Below are 12,260 nucleotides of genomic sequence, written 5' to 3'. Positions count from 1 at the left end.
GAGACCACAGGTGGTTGGGAGGCTGACAAGTGGCACAGGCAAGAGGGCTGGGGATACTGAGGCCCAATGGGGACCAGAAGATCAAAGCCAAGCATGCGGACGGGACTCAAAGGCCAAATGTCAGGCTGCAGCCGAGTGTGAGGGAGCCCTAGGGATCAGAGGTCAAGGGGAGCTGGTGGTCAGAAGTCAGGAGTGTAACTAGACGTCAACCCTTCATCAGCCGTTTCCTTAGACAGGTGGCCTCCCTCCTGCTTCCTGCTGGGCAAGGTGCTGCTTGCCACGTGGCAGATCAGGGCATGGGGGTGGGTGGAGGTATCAGATTGACTGGTACAGGATTGGGTGAGGGCAGAGTTTGACATTTTGGTGAAAGAACTGGTATTAGATGTGGTTATAGACTGAATGTTTGTGTCCCCCCAGAATTCGTATGTTGAAGCCTCTAACCCCTTGATCTGATTGTATTTGAAGATAAGATCTTTATGGAGGTAATTAAGGTTAAGTGAGGGTATAAGGGTGGGGGGCTGATCTGATAGGATTAGTGTCCTTATAAGAAGAGAAAGATCTCTCTCTCTCTCTCTCTCTCCTCCATGTAAGCACATAGCCAGGAGGCAGCCATCTGCAAGTCAAGAACAGGGCTCTCACCAGATCCCATCATGCTGCCGTCCTGATCTCAGACTTCCAGGCTCCAGAGCTGTGAGTGATATATTTTTGCTGTTTATGAGCCATCCAGTCTATGGTATTTTGTTATGGCAGCCCTAGCCCTAGGCTAAGACAGATGTAAGGTTTAGTTTTGGGGTGCATGTAGAGAAGGGAAAGACCATGCACTTGGAGACTCAGGCAGTGAGGGCCAGCTCTCACAGAGGTCCGGTCAAGACTGGTATCTCCAGGAAGGGTATTTAGAAAAGCAAGATAGGGTCCCAGCACCTCAGAGATTTGGGAGACCACCAAAGGCAAAACAAAATCTCGCCCCAAAGGAACGGAGTTCTCAGCATTGGAGCACAAGATACAAACAGCACAAGAGCAGGGAAAACTTGGGTCACTCACCGAGGCTGGTCACAGCTCTTTAAACTTGAACTAGAGGGCCTGAGTGGGAAGGGTAAGAGGGGAGAGGGTAAAGTGCACCCAGATGCAGGGAAAGTAGGGTACAGAGGTTGAGGGTGAGCAAGGCCTGACAGCCAACATTTTTGCCTATAGATGAGGGAAGCACATAGGAAGGGCGTAAGAGAGAGAAGCTCAGATCTGTGAATGGCTGGATCCTTCCCTTCATTCATGTTTTGTTCAAATATCTCTTGATCATTGTTTGATAATATATAGTATCTGACTATGTGTATCTATGTATAATACAATTATAATATATGTATATGATATGTATGTATATATACACACATACAATGTACAGATGTATATATGTGTAGATACATATGTAGTGTTTATATAGAGTTATTTATTAATACATACATATTTCCCCATCAGAAGGCCTCTGGTCTGGGCTCGGAGAACACTGTGGTCAGCGGATTAGTCCTAGTATGGGAGGGAGAAGCTGGCTGATAGCATCCTATTGGATTTACAGGACTGGGGTCTGTTACTTTTTCTTTCTTTTTTTTTTTTTTTTTTTTGGTAAAACATTATTTAATTAAAGAAAAATCAAAAGATTATGTTCCCTTAAAGTTTCAATCTTTTATATCAACAAAACAGATTAATGCTCATTGTTAAAAAAAATCAAATACTATAAACGTATAGAGTATAAATCATCAGCAATCACAATCTCTATAGATACACTACCCTTAACATTTAGGAATCTCTACATAAAATCTTATATAGATCGTACTTGCATTTTAAAAGTCAACATTAATATGCACATCTTTCCAAATCAGTTAAACAACTTTCTGCCATTAATTTTAATGGTTGCATATTTTTCTACTATATGGACTGTAAAAAAATTCATAAACAGAAACCTCAATTAAATAGATTTGGGAGACTAGAATGGAGAGCTCTCATACCCAGCAACCGTAGCAGAATCCAACAGAAAAAAGAAAGACTCCTCTTATTTCCTGGCAAGGGCTCAACCAATGGAAAGTCATGGATTCTCTGTTTATGATAGCACTCCCATTTTCCTTTTCTTCTCTATAAAAGCCTTCTCCTTCCCTTGCCGTGTGGGGACTTGCACATGGCCCACCATGGTTGCAGACCTGAATTGCAATTTTCTGCTGATCCCGAATAAATCCAACTTTGCCGGAGAAATATCTGGCAGTCTATTTGTTGTAGGCCAACAGGATATAAATGGCCATTTAATCAATGCTCATTCAAGGGGCATTATAGCATCTTACTTCTTTCCTTTTAGCTATTATAAACAATAGCATTGCCATGACTATTTATATACATACAACTCTATACAGCTGCCTGATTAATATGTGTGGGTTACTGTATGTAAGAATCTTTTGAGGATAAATTCTGAAAAAAAAAGTCAATATTGTTGAGTTAAAGTATAAGCATTTCTAAAAATTTAGATTTCATTTTTTCTGAGGGAGTAAAGTATAGCTTATTTTTAGTATTTTACTATCACTTTTAAAAAGAAAAAATCCATCACAGTGACCATGTTATTCACTTTCAAAGAAAGTGCAGGATTTAGGAAAATACCAATCCAATCACAGCTTACTGGGCTTAAATTCCAGTTCTGCCACCTATTAACTGTATAACATGGGCAAGTTACTTAATCTGTCTTTGCCTTAGTTGTCTCAGCTATAAAACAGAGATAATAATAGCATCTATTTCATAGGGTTGTTAGGAGGGTTAACTATTACTACGATTACCCTGATACTGCTGGTTTCTTCTCTCATTTGTCATTCTATATGACCACAAATATGACGTTAAAAATTCATTCAAAAAGGATAAGCTGCTATAGGGCTTCCCTGGTGGCGCAGTGGTTGAGAGTCCGCCTGCCGATGCAGGGGACACGGGTTCGTGGCCCGGTCCGGGAAGATCCCACATGCCGTGGAGCGGCTGGGCCCGTGAACCATGGCCACTGAGCCTGCGCGTCCAGAGCCTGTGCTCCGCAACGGGAGAGGCCACAGCACTGAGGCCCGCGTACCGCAAAAAAAAAAAAAAAAAAAAAAAAAAAGGATAGGCTGCTATAAAGCTACAAGAATTTTCATGGCTCAATTTAAGCCTCCCCCCCACTTTCTTCACTTATTTTTTTGAAAACTTCGTATGTTAACAGTTCCTTGAAATGGAGCACAGAGCTTTCAAACATTAAAACAACTATCAAAATAATTGTATAATAAAAATTTCTGGAGGCCATGAGATTGGTATTTCTAATATCAGGACATTACGTAAACAACACATACCACAAAAAAAGTAAGCGTTAAGGGACAGTTTTCTTAAACAGATTAAGTTTAAGAGGTTTTTAAAAAGCATCAGACTCCCCTTTACCAGGGAGTGTCTTTTGGAAAACATGTTCAACTTGTAGAACTTTTGGAAAAGAAGATGTAATGTTTCGATAACTGTGCAGTCAACAGTGAATATGACACACCCGATCTTAAAGGTTAGACGAATAGCCATATAATATAAAGCATTACTGCATTTCAAACTGTCAGACTGACAATGTAACAATGCGAGCAAGCCCAATGTCAATCAGTACTTTCATTAAATGAGAATAGATACCTCATGGTAAAGTCTTGTGTCATTCATCCTAATAAGCCCCCCATCAATTCTCAAGAAAAACCACAACAGCAAGAAAAAGCTAAAAGGCGTTACTCTACTTTTCACACGCAGGCTTGAAACTCCATGATCATGAAGTTCATCCTCAAACAGGAGAACTTCAAAAAACTGAATCTGTTCTCTGGCTTTCAATTTCTCTGTATCTATACGATCTGTTGTAGGTACAACCTTTAGCTTAAGTGGTTCTCCAAGTAATGTTCCCTTATAATCTGTGTATAGGTCCAATCATATGGTTTAATAACTTCCTTAGAGCGCTACCCTCCGTCCTGCTTTCCCGCCACTCTTCGGCACAGGCTAGTTTAAGCATTCCTTGGTAGTTGTTCACACATCTTAATGCATCTGTAGCATTGGACTCAATCCCAAAGCCGGAGACATGCTGGATTCTTAAAACGTTGTCTCCAAACGTCATTTCAGGGAGAGATGGCATATGCAATTCATCAGCTAACTTCTCCGCATCCGCTGACTTCACGATGTGGGTCTTGGACGCCGTCAGCTTCCAGGGCCCGAAGGAGAAGTCCTGGTGGCCGCTCTGGAAGCCGTGGATCATCACGGCCGCAGCGGGGCCCGCGTGGGCCACACAGAACAGGCTGGAGCATTGGCGGCAGTGGCAGCGGCGGTCGACCGGGTCTGTTACTTCTTAAAGGTCAGAGGGGGGACTTGGTATTCTCAGAGCCCTCATGTTCCCTGGCTGCTCTCCTAAAAGTCTGGGCTGGGGGAGGTGCTGGGAGGGCCTGACCTCCATGCAGAGGGTGCCTGTATGCACAGGTCGCCCCAAGTCCATCTTTTCTCCCAGAGATTGAGCAGGATTCCTTGGTCTGGAATGTCTCTGCCTGGCCATAGGGTCCCGCTTTCTCTGGGATCCTCCTGTCTGTGTGTCCAGGCCACGCTTCTGCTCCAGTTCTTGGTCCTCTCTCTGATGATACTGAAACTGACCAGGACCCTGTTTGGCTCCTGGGCATGGAAGCCTTTCAGACGCTTGTTAATCAGGGAAGGGAGGATGTGCAGAGATAAGGGAGGAGCAGTCCAGAGAAACAACAGCACAGCTTTGGGGGCAGGGCCCTGGTTCCATCTCAGCTGACACACATAACAATATCTCTGAGCTCTTCTGCAGAGCTAAAACCCCCAACAAACGGAAGATGTTAACTACTTGATGAAGCATTCTTCATTCCAGAGAGAAGTCACGATTTGACAGCCTGGAGAACCAGAGAATCTCATCAGGAGACCACCTGAGGCCAGATTAAAGGAGTGCAGGCCCTGCACTGACCTTGACGCTTATCAGCAACCCGGCGGCCCTTGAACCACTGCTGTAAAACTCCTCACCAAATCCTCCTGGGTTGGGACACAGTTTTGAGAGGCACGAGCCTGCTGTGCCCCTCTTTGCTCGGCAAAGCAATAAAGCTATTCTTTTCTACTTCACCCAACACTCTGTCTCCAAGATTCAGTTCGGCACCGGTGCACAGAGGCCGAGTTTTCTGCATCGATATTGCCGAGCTGAGTTTATTGTGAGCCCACCACGCGCTGGCCTCTGAGCACGCTATGCGTATCGGGGCGTTTAATCCTTGTAGCCACTCAAGGGGCAGCTCCTGATACCTCCATCGTTCCACTCAGGAGAAGCCTGGGACAGAGAGGTGCAGTGCCCTGGCCGAGGCTGTGCAGGTAGCCCAGTCTGTGCCCTTGGCACAGGCAGGATGGAGAAGCAGCCAGGCCCACGGCCCCTGTTGCTCAGCCCCTCCTGCCACCTCTCATCCCTGCTTTGTTCTCTGCCTCACTTTATGGGGACCAGGGATCTGCCTTCAGACTAAGTGGCTGCAGGGGGGATGACGAAGGGAGCAGAGATCATCAAATGGTCCCTTGGCTCTGAAGGGACGGAGGGAGACCTTAAGACAGTGAGTCCTTAATTTCTGTTGGAGTCGTAAATAGGAATCACAAAGGAGGCATTGTCTTATGGCTCAAACTGGAATAACCTTAGTTGAACTGTGTGCGTGTGTGTGTGTGTGCGTGTGTGTGTGTGTGCGCACGCGCGCGCGTGCGCGTGCTAATGCTTTCCATTAGCAGACAGAGGGTATGAGCTGCTTTGTGCTGGGAGAGCCAGACTCTGCCAAAGGCTGTGGGGTAGCTCACAGGCACCAGCACCACTGAGGAACTTTTGTCCGTTTTGGGAAATAAGACTTGGTTTGAATCCAGCTTGACCCTGTACTTGCAGTGGAAATGTGGACAGGAGATTCGAGCACTCTAAGCTTTAGTTTTCTTATCTGGAAAATGACGATGAATACAATCTAGGGATGCTTTGAAGAGGGCTTGATCTGTGGCTGTAGAGCTCAGAGCCCCGTCATGGCACATGGCAGGTGACCACAGTGGACATCTGTAGTATCTGCCTGCCCAGAATCCATTGCCCCATCTATACTCCATCTGAATCCCCCTTTGGAATTCCCGCTCCCCTGCCTTCTGACACAGAGGTGGGTGAATGACTGGGCTGGCCAATCAGAGTCACAGAATCTGGTCCAGGGCTGGGCATGTGACCTAATCCAGGACAAATAACACTCAATCCTGAGACTTTCGCTGGAATGACTTGGACAGAGAAGGACTTGGGCAGAGATGAACTTGGCCAGGAGCTTCTGGTGGCCATCTGGGACCCACATAAATAGAGCTTTCCTGAGAACAAAGCTGACAGGCGAGAGAAGAGAGTTGGATGGATATAAATCCAACCAAAGAAAAAGAGACGGGCCTGATGGCATCCTTGGGTCCAGGATCCAGCTGTGCTGCAGTTAAGATGTGCCTCTGCGTTTCCCAGGGACACAAACCAACAAACTCCTGTTTACTAGGTCAGCCCCTCACAGTGGAATGTGTCTTTGTCGAGTCAGTGCTCAGTACTATTGACAGGAGGACAGGGGTGCTCAGAAAATCCCTTCCCCACACCCCACCCTCTGCATCTCTTCCATCTGGCTGTTCTTGAGTTATATCCTTTTATAATAAACCATTAATCTAGTAAATAAAATGTTTCTCTGAATTCTGTGAGCTGCTCTAGCAAATGAATTGAACCCGAGGAGGGGATTGTTGGAACCTCCCATCTGTAATCTGTTGGTCAGAAGCACAGGTGACAACCTGGACTTGTGATTGGCATCAGAGGTGGGCGGGAGGGGGGCAGTCTTGTAGGGCTGAGCCCTTAACCTGTGGAATCTGATGCATCGCCAGGTAGATAGTGTCAGAATTGAGTTGAATTGTAGGACACCCTACTGGTGCTGGAGCATTTCTTGTTGGTGTGGAAAAATACACACACACATATTGGAATTGGGTGCAGAACCCTTAGTAGCCAAGCTTGATATGTTAAATGAAGCAACCCAGTCCAGTCCTAGTGTAACAGGGAAGAACAAATCTGCCTCCACATTAGAGCCGTTTCTTTTACTTTAACCTTTGTATTTCATTGCTTTTGCTTTGAATTAAGAATGTTGCCTCTAGCCTGAAATATACAGGAGAGCCCATTCTCAAGGCTCTGACCTTTAAGGGGATAACATTTTCCCATTCACATAGAGATAAGAAGTTGCAGAACAGAGAATAACATTTGTCTTGTTTTAGGTTTACCGGCACCAAGAAGTTGGTAATGACCAACCACGGCCTTGCCTTTTGCTGAATCTCTTCGGGGAGTTTGGGGTATTTTGGGGCATGAGCCACCCATCCTTGCGTGGCCCTGCTGTAAACCCCTCCCTGCTCCAAACTCCGATGTTTCTGTTTGTTTAGATTCACCGCGCGTCGGGCCAGTGAGCCCGCATTGGGTAACGTTTGTCCATCATTGATGCCTTGGATAGCCCTGGTCAAAATTTCTTTTTCTGGTCTCGTTTTCCCATCTGTAAAAGAGGTGGTTGTTCTGGGGAAATATCCAGGGCCTTTCAGGTGAAACATTCTTGCCTCATTGGGGGGAATTTACGGCCCCAGTTACAGGCAGTGGAAATTATTCTGGCCGTGTCTCTAAAGACCTATTCTCTTCTTCCTTCTATCTGTCAGCGTCCGCCCCCCTCTTCTGCTTCCCTTTGCCTGCTGCCATGCACGTAGCCAAAGGGGTCACCAGCGCTGAGTGGGCAGGACATGACAATTCCGTTGCCCATCCTTGATTAGCATGGCTGTGTCTCTTAATCCAGATGCCAGGCAGAGTATGTTTGATGGCTGGTCAGCCAGCAGGTTGGTTGGAGCTGTGTCAGGGATGACTCCAGCTTGAACCAGCGAAGGCTGGAAAGTGACATCCTTTGGTTCACTGCCTGCTTGGCGGGGATGGAGAACAGGACGTGGGGGGGGCCACCCAGGCCGGGCTGACAAAGTGACTGACATGTCCGTTACAGTGCCAGGCTTTCATGCTGGAGTGACCCGGACCTTTCTGTTGCCGTTTTTTATTTGTTTGGCCCGTGGAGACTGTGCAAACCAAATGGCATGACACCCGCGTCAGGGCTTCTCATGCCGATCGTGACAGCCATGGGAAGGACTGGAGAGAAAAGGATTCTGGGGACAGACAGTTCGAGATGGAGAAGGCCTATTCCCCCCTCACTAATGACCCTAAAATTGATTCAGTGATCCAGAAACTCCAAAAGTAAAGCCATTAGTCACAATGTTGTCAGGGTGAAAAAAGAAAGAAAAAGCCTTGCGTATCATTTTGGAGCTGACTCCCCACAAGTGCCCATTCTGCGCTCCTGAGTGCCTGGGCCAAGCTGCCTGGTGTAATTATTGTTTGCCCTGCATGGGATTAAGGCAGGCACACGACCAGCGCACCCGAGCGTTAGCCAAGGGCCAGTGCCCCGCCGAGGGAGCATGGGGGGAAGGACTGGCCCTCCTGGCAGTGGGCTGGCTCCTGTCTGGTCGAACCATTATCCCGTCAGCTTTGAGGGCTGCTGAGTACAGCCACCAACAGTGGGGGAGAAAGAGCCCCAAAGTCACTTCTAGGACATCTCTAGGTTGAGAGGGAGAAAGAGAAGAAAATGTTAAAACAGGAATGGTGGGGCTCCAGCCATACCCCCCTACTTGGGTGGGAGCCTTTGTCCTTTACTTTCTTGTCACCCCTAGGAGACTATAACTTCACAGAGGGCAAGGCTCTCGTTTTCACTTTGCAATACCAGTAACAATAACAAAAACAATGTTATACTAAGTACTAGATAAATATGTGTGCAATGAATGAAGAAATTGACGGGCCATTTTTTCTCTTTTCTAAGGCACTGCTACGGCTGAACACTGAATTACCTTCCTTCTGGTTTCCAACGGCAGGCAGGGTTCGCTGTTGGCAAAATGTGAAACCTCATCCTCTCCTTTTCCTGTGCCTTACTTCTTTTCTGAGTGGTCATTCCAGACTTAGGAGCAAGACCAAAGAATGGATAAAACAAAATAAAACTTTGGATCTCAACAGAGATGGATGTGAATCCTGGCTCTACCAAATGCTCTGTTGAGTGAGTTAACCTCGCTGAGCTTCAGTTTCCCCACCTATTTAATAAGAATAACAGACACTGCTATAGCGAGCCATGATGAAGATTTGGTGGTGAGGGTCTGGTGGCTTGGCCCATACACGTGGTATATGGGTGCTGGGCTCAGAGAGGAACCCACCACGTGGAAGTTCCTACCTTCCTTCCCTCTGACACCCCCATTTTTCTCTCTGTTTCCCTCTGGGCTTCAGGAGCACATGCTAGGGTCCTGGTTCTGGGAAGATGAAAGGTCACAAAAATGAAATTCTGCAAAATTGCAAAACTCAGCTGTCTGAACTTTAGTCATGTAAAATTTCACACACAAAGCTTGGGAGCTGTTCATTTAATCCAATTCAGTTCAGTTCCACAAACGTGGACCCCACGCCCCTGAACCTGGCACGGAGCTGGACTGGGGATGCAGAATTCCCAACTCAGGATGCTCACATTCAGGTACTGGCATAAGGGAGAGATATTTAAGTGAACAGTTTGAAGCCTGGTCCCCTTGAGTGCAACAGAGAAGTCTGTACGGAGCCCCACGGGGCACAGGGAAACCGTTGCCGAAATTCGGCCTCTGTACGCTGGTGCCGGATTAAATCTTGGAGACAGAGTTTTGGGTGAAGTAGAAAGAAATAGCTTTGCCAGGCAAAGGGGGCCACAGCAGGCTAATCCCTCCGGACTGTGTCCCTCCCTGGAGGAGGTAGTGAGGTGTCTTATAGTGTTCAAGGAACAGGGCGTGGTCAGCTCGCGAACATTCTTCTGATTGGCTGGTGGTGAGGTCATTGGGAGTCAGCAACATCAACCTTCTGGTCCCAGCTGGTCCGGGGTCAACGTGCTTGTGGGCAGCACGCAGTTAACTTCTCTCACCTGGTGGGGGGGGGGGGTTCAGTATCTGCAAAACACTCAAAGGACGTGGCTCAGAATATGATATGTAGCCCTTGAGGAGGAACTAAAGGTCCTTGACTTTGTTTAATGGCTAGAGTATTATTATATTGTCTTGCTTGGTTGTTTTCCTTCCTTTCTGCATTTTCTCCCTTCTCTGGTTAAATTTGCCCTTTGACTAGTTTTTCTATAGACAAAAAGCAGGCAGAGATGGGTGGAGGTCTATTCTGGGAAGGCCCCATAGGGTCCTGCTCAGTTATAAAACTAGGGTGGGTGGAAGGGCAAGTGTCTGGGTGAGGCTTCTTAGAGGAAGTAATGAATAAAGTGACTTGGGAGGATGAATACGTGTGTGCCTGGGAGGCAAGAAGGTGGGAAAGGCTTTTTCAGCACAAGAGCTAGGCAGTGAAAGAGACAGAGAGACGGTGCTTCTTGTTGAAAGGACTGGAGAATAATTTCATAGCATTATATGCAGAATTGTTGGATTGTTCTCCAAAATGTACCTAGCTTTAGGACAATTTGAGAACACCGTGGGCCAGAATGTAAAGCCTCTTGAATGATTTGAGCCTCTGCTAACTTAGAAGTCATTAATCCCACCCCCGCCCACAAGCATCGCCAGTGGATGATGCTGGGATAAGGTTTACATAATTTTGCAAATCTTTTCCCCTACCCCCTTTTTTCCCCACAGATAGTATTGCAGGTTGATCCATTCTTTTATTCAAAAACCATTTTGTGATGGCTGTTGGGGTGTGCCAGGCTCTGTGTGTGTGTTGGTTCCGCAGAGCAGAAACCCATAAATATTCTCCTTAGTGCAGCGGGAGAGTAGATGTTTATGATGCTTATTACAGATGTATTACGATGTTTAGTACAGATAATTATGATGCCAGTGGCACATGCTAGAACAGGGGGGCCCAGAGGGCTGGACACTAGTCTACTCTAGTGGTACCCACAAGACTGAGCAGAATCTTCAGTCCTTGGTGGAAATGTCTTTCTACGTGATTAAATGCAATTTGTATGCTAACTGCCTTACCTACTCACAAAAACAGTTTTTGGAAAAAGGAGGTGAGGAGGTTTCAGTGGGTGAGTGGGAGGTACCGTTTCTTAGGTGCAGACAGTGGGGGCCTCTTACAGCTAGGATTTTATTTAATGGTAAACAAGAGACTCAGAGAGGTGAAGTGGCTTGCCCAAGGTCACACAACCAGGAAGTGTGCCAGCCAGGTTTCAGTCTAGCTTGCACTGTCTGAGGCTGGAACCACTAGCCCCATGTGGCCAGTGAGCAGTTGAACTGTAGCTAGTGTGATTGAACTAAACTTTTACTTTTGGAGGATTTAAATTAATTTAAATTAAAAATAAAAAACAGATCATTCCATTATTGAACTTGTATGTGAATCTACTCTTCCAGGTATAAATTTGAAAAACTCTAAATACAGATCAAATATTTCTTTTTTAAAAATATTTAGTACCCAGTTATTTATTTATTTAGATTGAAAACTTTTTTTTAGAAAGAATTTTTAAACTTAATTGATTAATTAATTTGGTTGCGCCAGGTCTAAGTCGTGGCAGGTGAGCTCCTTAGTTGCAGCTCTTGGGCTCCTTAGCTGCGGCTCGCTGGCTCCTCAGTTGTGGCATGTGCACTCTTAGTTGCGGCATGCATGTGGGATCTAGTTCCCTGACCAGGGATCGAACCTGGGCCCCCTGCGTTGGGAGCATGGAGTCTTAAACACTACGCCACCAGGGAAGTCCCATATTTAGGATTTTTAAAAAGTTGAACTATAGTTAATTTACAATGTTCTGAGGATCAAGTATTTCTGATGCAAATTTAGTGTCCCCATTGAGATGTCCCGTAAGTGTAAAATATACCTCACATTTTGGAGACATACTGGTTACATGTTGAAGTGATGATAATATTTTTAGATATATTGGATTAAATAAAAACTATTTTAAAGATTCATGTCATCTGTTTCTTTTCAGTTTCTTAATGTGGCTATTGGAAATCTTAAAGTATGCGACTTGAATTCTATTTCTCTTGGACAGTGCTGTTCTAGGTCAGAGTTTTAAATAAATGAATGAATGTTGTTAACTCATCAGGATTCCTGTATGTAGAACAAGATAGTAATAAAACACACTCCAAAACCTTTTTGATTTCTCTATGTTAGCTGACCTGGCTAGCCCTCAAGCCATCGGAATTGGGGAGGCCTTTATTGTACACAGAAGGATAACACCACTTAACGTGGT

The 12,260-nt window shown here is 45.9% G+C and overlaps 1 pseudogene; it reads right to left on the bottom strand.

Annotated features, from left to right (window-relative positions):
• Window positions 1–3,639: 3,639 nt before the first annotated feature.
• On the bottom strand, window positions 3,640–4,261 carry LOC113607254 (TIP41-like protein; annotated as a pseudogene).
• Between the last annotated feature and the right edge of the window lie 7,999 nt (window positions 4,262–12,260).

The sequence above is a fragment of the Aethalodelphis obliquidens genome, unplaced genomic scaffold (assembly GCF_003676395.1).
Source record: "Aethalodelphis obliquidens isolate GAN/ISIS:26980383/991018 unplaced genomic scaffold, ASM367639v1 scaffold47, whole genome shotgun sequence".
Taxonomy (NCBI): Eukaryota; Metazoa; Chordata; class Mammalia; order Artiodactyla; family Delphinidae; genus Aethalodelphis; species Aethalodelphis obliquidens.
Note: the sequence above shows the minus strand (reverse complement) of the source record. Positions and strands in the feature narration are given on the sequence as shown.